Source organism: Podarcis erhardii (genome assembly GCF_964252035.2).
Source record: "Podarcis erhardii genome assembly, chromosome: 15".
NCBI lineage: Eukaryota > Metazoa > Chordata > Lepidosauria > Squamata > Lacertidae > Podarcis > Podarcis erhardii.
In genome coordinates, this window is record NC_138505.1 from 43,726,835 (window position 1) to 43,742,042 (window position 15,208).

Below are 15,208 nucleotides of genomic sequence, written 5' to 3' on the forward strand. Positions count from 1 at the left end.
GGCACTGGAGTCCAAACAAAGGGCCAGGTGAGAGGCAGGATTAGAGGAGTCCCTGGTCAGGCATGGCCGAGAGAGGCCATCCAAGGCATGCAGAGTGCAGAGCTGCAACAGAGACCCTGTTCCAGCAGCTTTTCTTTTTTTCTCTCCCCCCCCTTTTTTTAAAAAAAGCCAGACAGCGCCCACAGAGTATCGAACTGCTGTTAAGCAATTAGTGATTCTGCAAATGTAAAGTCGAAGTAACCGCTAGGCTAAGCTGGCCCATTCCAGCAGCTTTTCCAGGCCAGAACTGCAGGTGCCTGAGCTGGAACCCAAGAAGACCTTGATTCCTGAGGAGTCCTTGCTTGAGGAGTCAAGCATTTCTCTATGTGGGCCAGGTTTGCATCAAGTGTTTAAGGTGCTGCCTGTCCAACCTCAGTGTCAGAAACCCTGGGAACTTTTAGCAGGGGAGTGCAGTGATCGTAAAGCCTTGACTAAAGACTCTCCTTCTGTCTGGAATGGTTGTCCTCTTCCATCGAACAACACACAGCTTCAGGAGGGATGCACATGGAGCAGGGAGGGAGGGGACACCCGCCTAGCCAACCAGCCCAGCCCAATCAACTGTTACGGTAAAATCTGGGTGCGAGGCTGCTCTGCCACCCAGCTCGTCGGACTAAGTCCGTGGGTCCCTGCGGAGGAAAATGAGCTCAGCCGGAGACAGGAGCAAGCTGCAGAAGATCCAAGTTTATTGCGCAACAGGTTCAAGGCGAGATTGAACAGCGAGAAAGGGGTGACATGAACTTTTGAAACTTCCCTCCATGTCCCAGAATACAGTGCAAAATACATCCCAGTTACATCATGAATACATTAAGAAGACGTTGGGTTACACAGGATTAACATATGAAGGAGGGAGGGGGGAATATGCAGAGCTGGAGATATGTGCAGATAAGCACATCCTGAGTACCGGTGATGAGAAGACAATGGTCCATGTATTGGCATTGCCCGGAGGAAAGGCTTGGCAGAGTGATTTGACAGGATTAGGGTCTTGACACCTTGCTTGAGGGATTATGGAGGACAGGGGAGGTGTCATGGAGTCCTAGAGAAATTGAGCAAATTGGCAGGTTGAGTTTCTATGAATTTTATCGATTTTAGTCCCTTTTGACATTGACAATTGTATTGTAGTGAAGAGGAAGGTGAAGAAGACATGCCCCCCCCTTCCGTATCAGTCCCCCATTCGGAGATAGGTTTGCATTAAAGTTCTGTAAGAACTTGCAAATCTTTTCTCCGCACCCTAAATCTCGGTGAAGGTAGGGGTGCCCTGTGAGTGGGAATAGGCTCTAATGGAAAAGGAGGTGGGTTGAGCAGGGCAGCAAAGGAGGGAGCAACACAGACCAATACAATGTACGTGTATGTTATATAGATATGCACTAAATAATCCACCGTACCAGATGTGTGGGGACTTGCAAGCCATGCCTCTTAAGGTCATTTGCAAGTATAGTAGTGCAGATAGCTGGATATAGGATATCACATAAAAGAACACCTGTTGTATTTTGTTCAGTAGTGGTCTATGCTTTACATTTAGCAGGAAGGTCCACTACTGACTGAAAAAAATGCAGTTTGGGTTTTTTAGCTCCACCGTTTTTGTGTTCTCAGGTGCGAAGCTAGCTCTTCTGTGGTCTCACACCGACATAGTGATACAGCAACACATCCTGTTGAATCCCCTCAGGGCTTTCATTTAACCATGTCGCCTGGCACTCACCATAGCTGGCACAGGTTTGGACATCTCATGAGAGAGATGTCTTTGCCTTGGCCTTTCTATGGGATTTTATTATAGCCTTTTGTCTTACACTCATGGGAAGTTGCTCACTTGCACTTAAAGGACCAAAAAGCTAATTGCAGCCTGGATACACTTGCCCAATTCAAACTGAGTCCAATTTGAATTTATCTTGCCCCATGGTTCTCAACTTTTCAAACCAATCTGTTAAAAGAAAACCATTCTTAAAAAGGGCACTTGTCCAAATAAGTCAATTTAAATCTATAAGGGATCATTCCTGCTAAACCAAAGCATGTTACCTCCGAGGATGTGGACAGGCTGCTTGGACGAGTGAAGCCAACCACCTGCCTCCTGGATCCTTGCCCATCCTGGCTTATAAAAGCTAGCCGGGAAGGACTGGGCGATGGGCTTCGTGGGGTGGTGAATGCTTCCCTCCGTGAGGGAGCCTTCCCAGACCCGCTGAAAGAGGCGGTTATTAAACCGCTTCTTAAAAAACCATCTTTAGATGCGGCCACGATGGCCAATTATCGCCCAGTCTCAAACCTTCCATTCTTGGGCAAGGTGATTGAGCGAGTGGTTGCTGAACAACTCCAGGCACACCTGGAAGAAGCGGACCATTTGGATCCCTTCCAGTCGGGATTCAGGCCTCATCATGGGACTGAAACTGCCTTGGTCGCACTGGTTGATGATCTCCGGCGGGCTAGGGACAAAGGTGAGAGCTGTTTCCTAGTTCTGCTGGATCTCTCAGCGGCCTTTGATACAATCGACCATAACATCCTTCTGGACTGTCTAGAGGGGCTGGGAGCTGGGGGCACTGTTATACAGTGGTTCCGCTCCTTCCTCCTGGGCCGTGTTCAGAAAGTGGTGGTGGGGGATGAGTGTTCAGACCCCTGGGCCCTCACTTGTGGGGTGCCTCAGGGTTCCATCCTCTCCCCCATGCTTTTTAACATCTATATGAAGCCGCTGGGAGAGATCATCAGGAGGTTTGGACTGGGTGTCCATCAATATGCAGATGATACCCAGCTCTTCCTCTCTTTCAAATCAGAACCAGTGAAGGCGGTGAAGGTCCTGTGTGAGTGCCTGGAAGCGGTTGGAGGATGGATGGCGGCTAACAGATTGAGGTTGAATCCTGACAAGACAGAAGTACTGTTTTTGGGGGACAGGAGGCGGGCAGGTGCGGAGGATTCCCTGGTCCTGAATGGGGTAACTGTGCCCCTGAAGGACCAGGTGCGCAGCCTGGGAGTCATTTTGGACTCACAGCTGTCCATGGAGGCACAGGTCAAATCTGTGTCCAGGGCAGCTGTTTACCAGCTCCATCTGGTACGTAGGCTGAGACCCTATCTGCCTGCAGACTGTCTCGCCAGAGTGGTACATGCTCTGGTTATCTCCCGCTTGGACTACTGCAATGCGCTCTACGTGGGGCTACCTTTGAAGGTGACCCAGAAACTACAACTAATCCAGAATGCGGCAGCTAGACTGGTGACTGGGAGCGGCCGCCGAGACCATATAACACCGGTCTTGAAAGACCTACATTGGCTCCCAGTACGTTTCTGAGCACAATTCAAAGTGTTGGTGCTGACCTTTAAAGCCCTAAATGGCCTCGGTCCAGTATATCTGAAGGAGCGTCTCCTCCTCCCCCATCGTGCTGCCTGGACACTGAGGTCCAGCTCCGAGGGCCTTCTGGCGGTTCCCTCACTGCGAGAGGCCAAGTTACAGGGAACCAGGCAGAGGGCCTTCTCGGTAGTGGCGCCCGCCCTGTGGAATGCCCTCCCATCAGATGTCAAAGCGATAAACAACTACCTGACATTCAGAAGACATCTGAAGGCAGCCCTGTTCAGGGAAGTTTTTAATTTGTGACATTTTAGTGTATTTTTCATCTTTGTTGGAAGCCGCCCAGAGTGGCTGGGGAAACCCAGCCAGATGGGCGGGGTACAAATAATAAATTATTATTATTATTATTATTATTATTATTATTATTATTATTATATCCACCTTCATGTATCTTAGAATCCTCTCCTTGGTAAAGCAAGTTTTAGCACATTTTAAAATGGGTAGAGAAGGTTGGCATAGTGCCAGGTGGGACAATCTAAACATTGGACTACGCAATAGCGTGAGCTATTAGAAAGTATAAAATGCATGAGAATTCTCCATTGGTGCGCAAGCAATAAGACATTAAACATAAAAACAATTACACACAAAAAATAGCCCCTCCCCTTTGTGGAAATAACACACTGTCAGACACTTTTCAACATTCCTACGTAATAACACATAATACCAAAAAAAAAACAAAAAAAAAAACCTAATTAAATATCAGTTGCATATCTTGAGACAATTGTGATCTTCTCAATCCTGGAGCACAGTCTTAAGGTTCAAAAGTGGGAAAATGTCCTTGCAATTCAACTCCTCCCTGCTTTGTCAGCCCCACTCCCCCGTCAGTCTATATCCTTTGAAAGAGATAGCTGTGGGCACTTTGAAAACTTTGGTGTCTGTTGTTGCTGCAGGTGGTGGCGGAGCTTTTTCATCATAGGTCTGTAGTAACACATCTGTAGAAGTGACATCCTGTAAGGGGGCAGGGTTTTTTAGGGACTTAAAAGACAGAGTTAGAAAAGGAAGGGGCAAAAGCCCCCCCCCCAATCTCCTTGAGTTATCTTAGCACGTTAAGCATTTTACCCATTTTAATATTATTATCACATTTTCATATAATTACTGTTATTATCTGCTAAGTTTGTTTGCTTTCCTTCACTTAGTTTTTGTTGTTGTTGTTTTCATATTATTAAATAAAAAATTACTCCACATGTATAGAAAGAGAACTGTAAAAAATACAACAAAGGTTAAAAAATAAAAAAGAAAGCAAAAAATTAGATTACCAGTCAGATGAAAACAGACTTGACACAAAGACATCAGATTTAGAAAAGAATTATTATTAAATGATACAAAGATATTATCAAAACCACACAGACTACTGGACTGAAAAAATGGGAAAACAATGGAAAAGGGCTTAAAATGACTTTCAATGTGATGGACATGTCCCCAAAGTAAAACACACACACACAAAAAATGACCTATGAGGAACCAAAAATAATAATACTCAGGCAAAAAGGTAAACAAATACCATTCCACAAACAATGTTTGGTTGTGCTTCGATTAATTTCATAGACATCATGGAAAAAATAAATGAAAACAGATTATTTGTAACTTAAAGTGTCAAAGCCACAAAGAGATGGAAGTCACTAATACAGCAGGGATTCAGACTTGTTTCACAGAACAGAAAGAAAGTTGCTGTGGGAGAAAAGAAGGGACAAACACTTTGTTAGTGGGGTTCACATATCCTGTTAAAAGGGAAAATTATTTCATGTGAGAAGTCAGTGGGAGTGCTTTGATATTTACCTGTGAAAAGAATTTGGCATGTTAAGATTTGAAACTTGGCAACCTCTTGACTTTTGATGGTCCAGCACTTAACCCTTTTGTCTTAAGTAGCCCCTGGAGCAAAGGACACATTATGGGTGGTTTCCCTCAATGGTTCCAAGTTTTACATAAGGAAATTTGGATAAGTTTCTCCCTGCAGCACACGCTCTCCAAACCTCCCCCCTCTCTCTTTTTAAGCTGATCTAGCCTCTGTGCATGTGCAGAGTTCATGTCTCAGCAAACCTTTTATACTATTGAAAATGTTGCATCTTTTGGCTAAATTAGAATTTGAATAAGGGAAGGGAAGGGTAAGGAGTAGATTTTAAAAATAGGGTTAGATTTTAAAACAAAAAAGAGAACTCAGCAATTCAAGTATTCACCAAAGCTAGCAATTGCAGCAAAGGGACTGCTTCCTTTATGTACAGGAAAGGGCTAATATCCCTCTGCCCATTTGCGGAACAATATGCCACGCCCTTATATATGGGAAAAAATGGCCAGAGAGTCAGAATTCATAAGATTTTTAACATTCTCAGTCATTTCAGCCTTACCATTTGCAGACAAAATTTTCCTGCCCTTTATTTACAGGATGGTCAAGGCTCATTCTACTTGATTATATGAATTTGTATGTGCTTAAACTTTGAGTAGACTTTTAAGTCTGATTTTTGTAAATAATAGACAAAATGATAAACACTGTAATCACTCAAATGCCTGATATCACCAGTTCTGCTTCAAAACATCATGGCTTTCACCTCTCACCTTTAAAAAGAAAGAGCAAATCTGGGCTGAATTTCAACTCATCAGCCACAAATTGGAAAAGTTGAAAGGGACCTGGGGTCATCTAGTCCAACCCTAAAATACAGGGTTCATAGCAAGATTTGTACTACCAGAAACACACACATACTTATGTACACAGACACAACTGGGGAAGAGACCACAAGCCATGCGCCTATCACAAGCCATGCGCCTATCATGTACTAAGGAAGAGGAAAATAAAAGTACCCAACTTTATACAGAACCCTTTTAGCGGATCTTGAGATACTTTGAGTGAGTTTACTTCCTTAGACTAAAGAGTGCAAGTTCCTAGAGAAATGATCTTTAAAGAAAGATTGAAGTGAACATTTTTCCTAAGATAGGGAGAGGATCTCTTATAAAGCATAGTTAAAACAGCCATAGATTTGATTTGAAAGGAATACGCAATTGAACAATTTTTCCTCAATTTTCCTGAACTTGCAGAGGAATAGTAAAACCTAATTTAGATTATTATTTTTTAATAACTACACATAGGAAAGTGAGATGCAGGGTACCTTAGGAAATATTGCCCCCCCCCCTTGCAAGTTTCCTTTACAGGAAGCTTACTCGGGAGTAAATTTACTTGGCACGGAAGTAAGAAGGGGGGGAACCTGAAAGAGACTGAAACAAGTGGGGGAGGCATTTTCCAATAAGAAGCCAGGAAACCCTGGTTGATCTTAGAGACTGATAACAGGACTGGACTCTATGGATAGACAGTTGTTGTCTATCGAAGCTTCTACCTTTTATTAACAATTTTCTTAGAAGGAACACCTATTTTCATAGGCATGTGCTTAATGAAATACAGACACTGCATTTTAGCTTGAGAGAGCAGTTGTGCTCAACTACGCTTTTGCAGCAGAAACATTAGGTTATCAGCACATTCCAAAATAAGACTGTAGACTCACAAACTCAAAAGTTGCGGCAAAGCAAGAGGTGGGGTAAACATTTGCACACTTAAGAAAGGCAGTCTGTCAGAGACAGAAGGAACAGACAACACACATAACAGACAACATGTAAACATATATATTCTCATCCTTTAGTTGGTTATTGCAAGGAGTTGGGCCGCTTCCTTTGGCTTCATTAAGTGAAATTAGTAGGAAGGTCCCACATGGTTTTATGAGCCTCCTTGCCTCTTCAAACACACCACCAGTTAATCAAACTGGCAGGGCTCACAACGCTTGATTGACTGGGTACCATCTATATATGCATGCGTTGCTGTTGTTGCTTTTTTGTTGTTTTTCCTTTTTTGGGGGTGTCTGGGATAGAGAAGGGAGAAAGAGAGAGGTTGATTAGGATTTGGGTAACTTGTACAGGGGGCTATTTAGGGCTTTCCTTTTCCTTGTTGCTTGGCAGCTTCCTAGTGGTTTATTGAGCTCTAGCTATCCGGTTACCTCTCGTTCCTTTCCTTATTTCCTATTCCAAATCTTGAGGTTCCTTTCCACTCTGCCAAATCCTGCCCAATTCCTCCTGGGCTATCCCTCCTGGCAACCTCCTACCTATTGTCACAATCTCAGGAAAAGGGGCCCTACTGAACGCCCGCGCCGTGCGGTGCTAGATCGGGTGATCCCTGGATAGAGTTTTGAACTGAAAATCCCCCTTGCTTTTGGAAGCGGGCTCACGCACGATACATGTGTTACGTAGCACCGACCAGTGCGGCTGGGATTAATGATAGAAAGCCAGACCCCTTCCTGCCCCCTTGCCGGGCGCTAGGGAAGTTCGGAAAGAGAGCTCCAACCCCTTGCTTTCAACTGAGATACCCGTTGCGGAGAGTCGGCTGTCTTTCAAGTCGGCTCTCTCCGTCTTACTTTCGGGCTCCCAATTGGTGCGGTTGGCTGGAGGTTTTTAAGAGAAAGAGATAGAGCTCAGAACCCCCCTTTTGGGTTGAGCGGCGGTCCACGGTCTCTCTCACTAACCGGACCAAGAGAAAGGTAAGAAGGTGCGATAGAGAGGAGGGCAGAAAATTCAGTTGCCAGGAGATTTCCACCCCTTTCCTACCAGTGCACTGGATTTTTCCCTTTCCTTATACTCACGCGTCTTCTATGATGATCCCGGGATCGATGAATAAGCCGGCTGGATCCCTCTTTGCTCCCCGGCTGAATTCCTGGGGCTTTCGATTACCGCCCGGAAGATGGCCGGGGGTCCAAAGGATCTTCCCAGGCAAAATGGCCCGGTGCTGGCTGAAGATTTCAGGGGCCCCGGTCAGCAACACAGGAGAACCGTCAAGCACCACGTTGGGCGCCATCTGTTACGGTAAAATCTGGGTGCGAGGCTGCTCTGCCACCCAGCTCATCGGACTAAGTTTGCGGGTCCCTGTGGAGGAAAATGAGCTCAGCCGGAGACAGGAGCAAGCTGCAGAAGATCCAAGTTTATTGCGCAACAGGTTCAAGGCGAGATTGAACAGCGAGAAAGGGGTGACATGAACTTTTGAAACTTCCCTCCATGTCCCAGACTACAGTGCAAAATACACCCCAGTTACATCATGAATACATTAAGAAGAGGTTGGGTTACACAGGATTACATCATGAATACATTAAGAAGAGGTTGGGTTACACAGGATTAACATATGGAGGAGGGAGGGGGAAATATGCAGAGCTGGAGATATGTGCAGATAAGCACATCCTGATTATGAGAAGACAATGGTCCATGTACTGGCATTGCCCGGAGGAAAGGCTTGGCAGAGTGATTTGACAGGATTAGGGTCTTGACACCTTGCTTGAGGGATTATGGAGGACAGGGGAGGTGTCATGGAGTCCTAGAGAAATTGAGCAAATTGGCAGGTTGAGTTTCTATGAATTTTATAGATTTTAGTCCCTTTTGACATTGACAATTGTATTGTAGCGAAGAGGAAGGTGAAGAAGACATGCCCCCCCCCTTCCGTATCACAACCCTGGCAATCTATGGGGTGACAGATGTCACAGCCAGATCGCTCTCACCTCCCAATTCACCCTGGGTGCAAAGTGGCTCCTCCTTGGGTTCATCGCAAGGTGCTGGCTCTACGCCCTCAGAGGGATGAGCCTCTGATGATGATTCCGTGGCTGAGCCATGGCAGAGATCTGGGTCTCCAGTTGTTTAGGGATTTAAATGTCCACAAACAAAGCTTGAATTCGGCTCAGGAGCTAAAAGGAAGTTTGTTTATTTCTTCTTCTTCTTCTTCTTCCCATGCAATTTCTCAATTTAAAACAACACAGAAAAGCACAGAGTGGAAAGATGCCTACAACTTGTTTGCTTTATCCCTGCCCCTTTTGTGTGCAAAGGAAAGCAAGAGGGAGCACAGGAAAACATGGAAAACAGAGTGAAACCCTGGCAAACCTCACCCAGGAGACTGGGAAGAAGACAAGGAGAACAGGCTCTGGCATGTTTTGGGGTGAAAAAGCCTCCATCTCTAGGAGCTTGAAAGATTAGTAGTATGCCCTCAGTTATTCTTTGCAGATGTTCCACATAGATGTGGAGAAATATTTCTTCGTCGTTCTTGTTGCTCTGCTGCTTTTTCAAGCTGTTTCTTTACCTGGAATGAGGCCTTTTTGCCTTTTAAGCACTCTCAAGAGTTCTTGCATCTGTGGGTGTCGCCAGCGCCTGCTCTCCTCTGGCTCTTGTTCATTGCAGGGGCCTCTTGAAAAGCCCGGGGACCATAACTGATAGGGCTGTGAACTGCCCAATGGAGTCAACTCCTGGGGGCTGAGGGGTCTTTGGCCCCCATAATAAAATATTTGAGCCCCCCCCTTGATGGGAATTGCCATTTAAGTGCTGTGTGCACACCGCATCATGTGGTCGGTTATGCAGGGCGGGGATTACCTGAAACCTCCCCTCATCTTCACCCCCTGCAAAGATAGGGTCAGGTTCAGGCAAGCTGTAGGGATGCCCACCAGCGTAAATGGGTTCATAAGAGAAATAGACCAATCCATGGAATAGATGCTGGTGAATGGCAATCACCACAAGGCTGTGCACTCTTCGCAGTACAGGAGGCAGTCAGACCCTGAATACCAGTTGCCTTGGGGGGCCCCTCTGAAGACCACTTTTCTTCTTTGTCCAGCATTGAGGTCAACGGCCTTTCACCCTCCTTCAAGGAAAAGAGAGTACAGTACCTGATCATTTAAAGTCCTTGGGGATCAGCCTGAGATGCAAACCATTTACTTACTTACTTACTTACTTACTTACTTACTTACTTACTTACTTACGTATTTACCCTTCAGGTCAGATTGTGATGCTACAACTCAGGGCTCATCTACACTGACTTTTTGCCCTGCTCTTTCCAGCCACAAGTCTGTGTCTTAAAGCTCTGTTTCCAAGCACCCTGCTCCCCCTTTTTCTCTTGCTCCAGAGCTTTCCCTGTGAAAACCTGCTTTTTAAAGCTCAAGTGAAGCAAACAGCAATATTGGTTTTCTGCAGATTGCTATTTGTTCCAGTTCAGAGCTAAAGAGTAGGTTTTTGCTGGGAAAGGCGTGGGGCAAGGGGGAAACTGCTCTGATTCGTGCCTAGGAAGCACCAGGCAAGCCAAAAACCACTCGTACAGCTGCTTTCTAGGCCCAGCAGAAGTGTTTTTGGGCCCTTAATCCACAAACTTGTGTCTCAGCAAACAACCCAGTGAGTCTCTTTTCTCTCACACACACAGAATCAAGGCCTCCAAGTTCAAGGGTATGCCCCCAGCTAGACTTTTAGCCTCCTGTGTCCTTTTGAAAAGAGAAATTAAACTCTGTTGGGCACAGCATACTTTCTGTTAACTCTGCGTAGCTGAAGGCGGCTTGGGACTGGAAGGGCTATGTCTGCAAGGCTGTGGGTGCCAGTGGGTCCTCTGCAGCAGCCTGAAGGCAATTCAGATGGGGCTGGGCTGGGCTGCAGCCTCCCACAGAAGCTCCCGGGTTTGACACCCACACCAAGCTACAATCCTTCCTCATCCAAGCAAGTCACAGCTCTGGGAAGGAAAAGAGGGCTTCTGAAGCATGAACTCCCAGGCAGATGCTTCCATGCAAGGAGGACCATACACACCACCTTGAGCTCCATGGAGAAAAAATATGGGGTATAAATGCAATCATTCAATCATTCATTCATTCAATCAATCAATCAATCAATCAATCAAGTCCTAACTTTTGTGCTATCAAGGCAACACTGAGAGGGAAGGCAGAGGAAGCTGGCAGGCAGCACCTAACTTGCCCCACAGGATTGCTGTGGTGGGGATAAAACAAGGCCCAGGAGAACTTCTACAGACACCCTGCTTAGGGCTGTGCAATAAATAGTTGAAGACTGGTATTGAAATAACATGTGATAAGTGTTTCAACAAGGCAATATGCCAGTAAACAAAAGGAGGTGGAGAATTAATAGCTTCCCAGCTGAACAATGCTTTGCAGATACTTTGCAGGCAGTGTAAACAAAGAACTGGAAAGCTCTTCTTTCTTTCATCACACTCACACACACTGCTGGAAAAAAAGGAAGAGTTTTTATTTTCATTTTCTGGTGGTGTTTATGTTGTTGGTTCCCCTAAGTAGCTTTTCTCCATATTAATAAGGAATGGTGGGTTTTTTATTTATTTAAAGAAGCCTAAGTCTTTGCTTGCTTGCCCTCCCTCCCTCATAAAGGTAAAGGTAAAGGGACCCCTGACCATTAGGTCCAGTTGCGGACGACTCTGAGGTTGTGGCGCTCATCTCGCTTTATTGGCCGAGAGAGCCAGCGTGCAGCTTCTGGGTCATGTGGCCAGCTTGACTGGCGAACCAGAGCGGCACACAGAAACACTATTTACCTTCCCGCCAGAGCGGTACCTATTTATCTACTTGCACTTTGACGTGCTTTCGAACTGCTAGGTTGGCAGGAGCAGGAACCCCGTCACAGGGATTTGAACTGCCGAACTTCTGATTGGCAAGCCGAAGAGGCTCAGTGGTTTAACCCACAGCGCCACTCACGTCCCATCCCTCCCTCATACCCTTTGATAAAAAGGGAGAGATTGATGGAATGAAGTCTTGGGTGGGGGGGAATGGAAGGGAGAAGATTTGGCTGGCAGCCTTATGCTTAACTGGAAGGTTGGGTACCTTGTGAGAATGGTGGGGAGGGCGTTTTTCAGTGAGCAACGCAAGCAAATGTGTGTCTGCTCACAAGCAAGCCCTACTGAATTCAATGAAGCTTACTCTCAGGAAAGTAGAAGTAAGTTTAGTAGAACTCAATGGGGCTTCTTATGCATGCACAGATTCCACTTAGACCTCTGAGTGTGGAAGCAGATGCCACTTTACTAGTAAATCACTGAAATAAGTTGAAAATATATAAATGGAAGTTTATTTAAGATTTTTTTATTAAATCTACTACTTCCTTATATTTTAAGGCCCTCCACCACTGTGGCGAAGTATGGTGGGACCGTCTGCCGCCATGGGGAGGCGTGACAAGGTCCTCCTCCGCTGCAGATATATATCGGGATATTTAGCGGTGATATATCGCAATGTTGACAACCAGGTATCTCCCCGCCCTAATCCCGCTGAGCTGCTGGGAGTAGGCGGGTTGCCATCTTTCGAAGAGCGACAAAGAGGAGCCCTTTGCCGACTCCTCCTTTCGGCAAGAAGAGGCCCGGGGGCCCCACGCGGCAGGCGGGGGCGGCGGGCGCGTTCCTGCTCCCGGTTGCGCGTGACGCGGTCTCGGGGCGGGCCGCGGGAGGAGCGAAGGAGGCGCCGCCGAAGCCGCCCGCCCGCCGCCCGCGCTCCTCTCTCTGCTGCCCGCCGGCGCCCATCCAGGCGGTGAGTGCTCGGGGGTCCCGCAGAAGGGAGATGGGGAGGGGTCGCCCCCGGCCCGGCCCGCGGCTTCGGGCCCCGCAGGGTCAGAGCATGGCGGGGCGGGGGGGGGGGCGGGGAGACAGGACTCCCCCGTCCCGCGAGCTCCGTCTGCTTCGCCAGGCACATGGCGGCCCTGATGGGGGAACTGTCCAGCCTGGTGCGCGGAGAGATGCGCGGCCCTTTGGGAAAAGCTGCGGGAGAAGTTGAGTCGAGAGCAGAGGCCTTTTGCTGCTCAGGCCGGCCAAAGCGGCGCCCCCCCCCCCGTCTTAGGCCGTTTGGCATCTCCGACCTGGGGCGCGGGGGGGGGGGCAGACACGACTGGGCTGCGCTTGAGCTGCTCCTACCCTCCAGGCTGTTGGTTTCTGCACTGGTGGGGATGCGAGGCGGGGGGGGGAGGACCCTGGTACCTGGTACTCAGCCACCCAGGGGTGTGGCTCCAGGCCCCCCTCCCCACCCCACGGGTGCCCCCAGCCCGGACACCTTCCCTCTCTCCTGTCTGGCCTTTGGCTTCCTGCTGAGCCCGCCAGCCTTGAGGAGAGTGGCTTGTGGAGCCAGGGGGGTGGCTTGGGCAGCTTTCAGGCCCTGCTCTCATCCTGGGGAGTCTTTTCTGGGCCTTGTCAATAAAGGATTGTCCAGCTTGAAGAAAAGGGTTTTTCTCGGGCTACACAAGTTGTGGGCTAGGAACTTGTGTGGCCTTATGTAGGCGACTTCCTCTCTCTTCCCCTGCAGTTGGGCAGGAACAGGGTGTGCTGCTGACATCCGCCTTCCTGTGTGAGAGCAAGCGGCTCAAGTCCCTTGTGGCGTGACAGCTGAAGGTGGTCACCAATGCGCCGAGGGAGCGAAGGTTGCTTGTGCGCATGACCCCGAGGCCACTGCATGCTCCTGTCTCCCCGCCAACTGATCAGCAGAGGGTGAGGAAAGTCACAGGACAATGGCCTGGGGCTAAAGGAGGAGCTGTGGCTGGAGCAAAGGTTCCTGTAGCCCACCATGGCCAGCCAGGTGCCCCAGGGAGAAGCCCACCCAGAGGGCGGCCCCACCTGCTGGTCCCCCAGCACCTGCTCTTCCCAGCTAGGCTGCTTCTGACCCCTGAGGTTCCATGCAACCATTGTGGGTGGCAGGTGTGGATAGACCTCTCCTTTTCAGAAGCCACCCAAGGCAGAGCCACCAACACATCAAGTGACAGGGAGGCTCTGTTAGGTAATTCTGTGTTTCAAGGGCTAGGATACATTTTTAAGCAGGGTGCTGAGAGTTGTGAGGAGACCCCCATTCCCCTCCCAAAGCTACAATTTGCAGAGTACTGTATTTTTTTGCTCTATAAGACTCACTTTTTCCCTCCTAAAAAGTAAGGGGAAATGTGTGTGCGTCTTATGGAGCAAATGCAGGCTGTGCAGCTACCCCAGAAGCCAGAACAGCAAGATGGATTGCTGGTTTCACTGCACAGCGATCCCTCTTGCTGTTCTGGCTTCTGAGATTCAGAATATTTTTTTTCTTGTTTTCCTCCTCCAAAAACTAGGTGCGTCTTGTGGTCTGGTGCGTCTTATAGAGCGAAAAATACGGTAGTTTAACAGCCTCTCCCTCTTCATAGGGAATTTTAGATGGCAACATAGTGCTTTAAGTAGCGTTTTTGTAGTGGTATCCTAGTGCTTCAAATGTATGGCATGAAAGTGGCTCTCCTCTATCTTGAATTTGCCATCCGTTTCTTAGGATGACTGCATAGTATTGTGAGAGGGAGATAAACTCTCTCTCTCTCTCTCTCTCTCTCTCTCCATAGCTGCACTACAGGCAACACCATCTTTCTCTTTGCTAAGAAGCCCCAAATTCTTTTGCTTTCCCTTGAAGTCAAGGAACTCTTTCAATGTTTCTTCCACCTTTGCAACATCCTCTGTTAGACTCTGGGATTCTCTCTCTCTCTCCTCTGTTTCTTAAAACTATTTTCCATAACATACTGTATATTGGAGGATCTGATTTCATAGCCAGTATGCTTACAATTAACAATGTGCACTATGAGAATTTGAAGGAGAAAAACATTTTCCTTTTTATTCCGTATCTCCAAATGATTTTCATTGTTTGGGACAATCCCATTAAACAAGAGCAGGTTGAATCTTACTTCCCTCCAATGATTATTATTTTTTCAACTTAAGAGTCATGATCCTAGTCCTCATGGGTTCAGGGCTACCCAAGTGGCTGTGGTGGTGAAAATAAGTGCCTGACAGGCTGCTGTTGGTGAGCTGAGGGTGCTGGTGGGAGAAAATGGGGTACAGTATAGATAAGTGGAGAGGAAGCAAATCCTGTGCCAGGATTGTACTTTCCTGATGAAAGATGCCTGGGACCTTTGCCGTGATGCTGTTCCCCAGTTCTGTGGCTGCCTTGTTCCAGGCCATGCTCTTGGCCTAGCCAGCCAATACAGCTTACAGGGTCTCGGGTATCAGCCATTTCTGATGGAAACACTGTTTGCCCTGGTAGCTCCCAAAGCCTTCTGCTCCTTTTGTCTTTCAAAGAAGATGAGACTGTGACCTCA

General features: G+C 47.6%; 1 long non-coding RNA gene across 1 annotated transcript; it reads right to left on the minus strand.

Moving 5' to 3' along the window:
* Positions 1 to 5,345: 5,345 nt before the first annotated feature.
* On the minus strand, positions 5,346 to 6,365 carry LOC309331050. The gene is made up of 2 exons (XR_014151705.1): positions 5,912 to 6,365; positions 5,346 to 5,881 (listed from the first exon to the last, which is right to left on the minus strand). It is a non-coding gene; the product is annotated as an uncharacterized lncRNA (long non-coding RNA).
* Between the last annotated feature and the right edge of the window lie 8,843 nt (positions 6,366 to 15,208).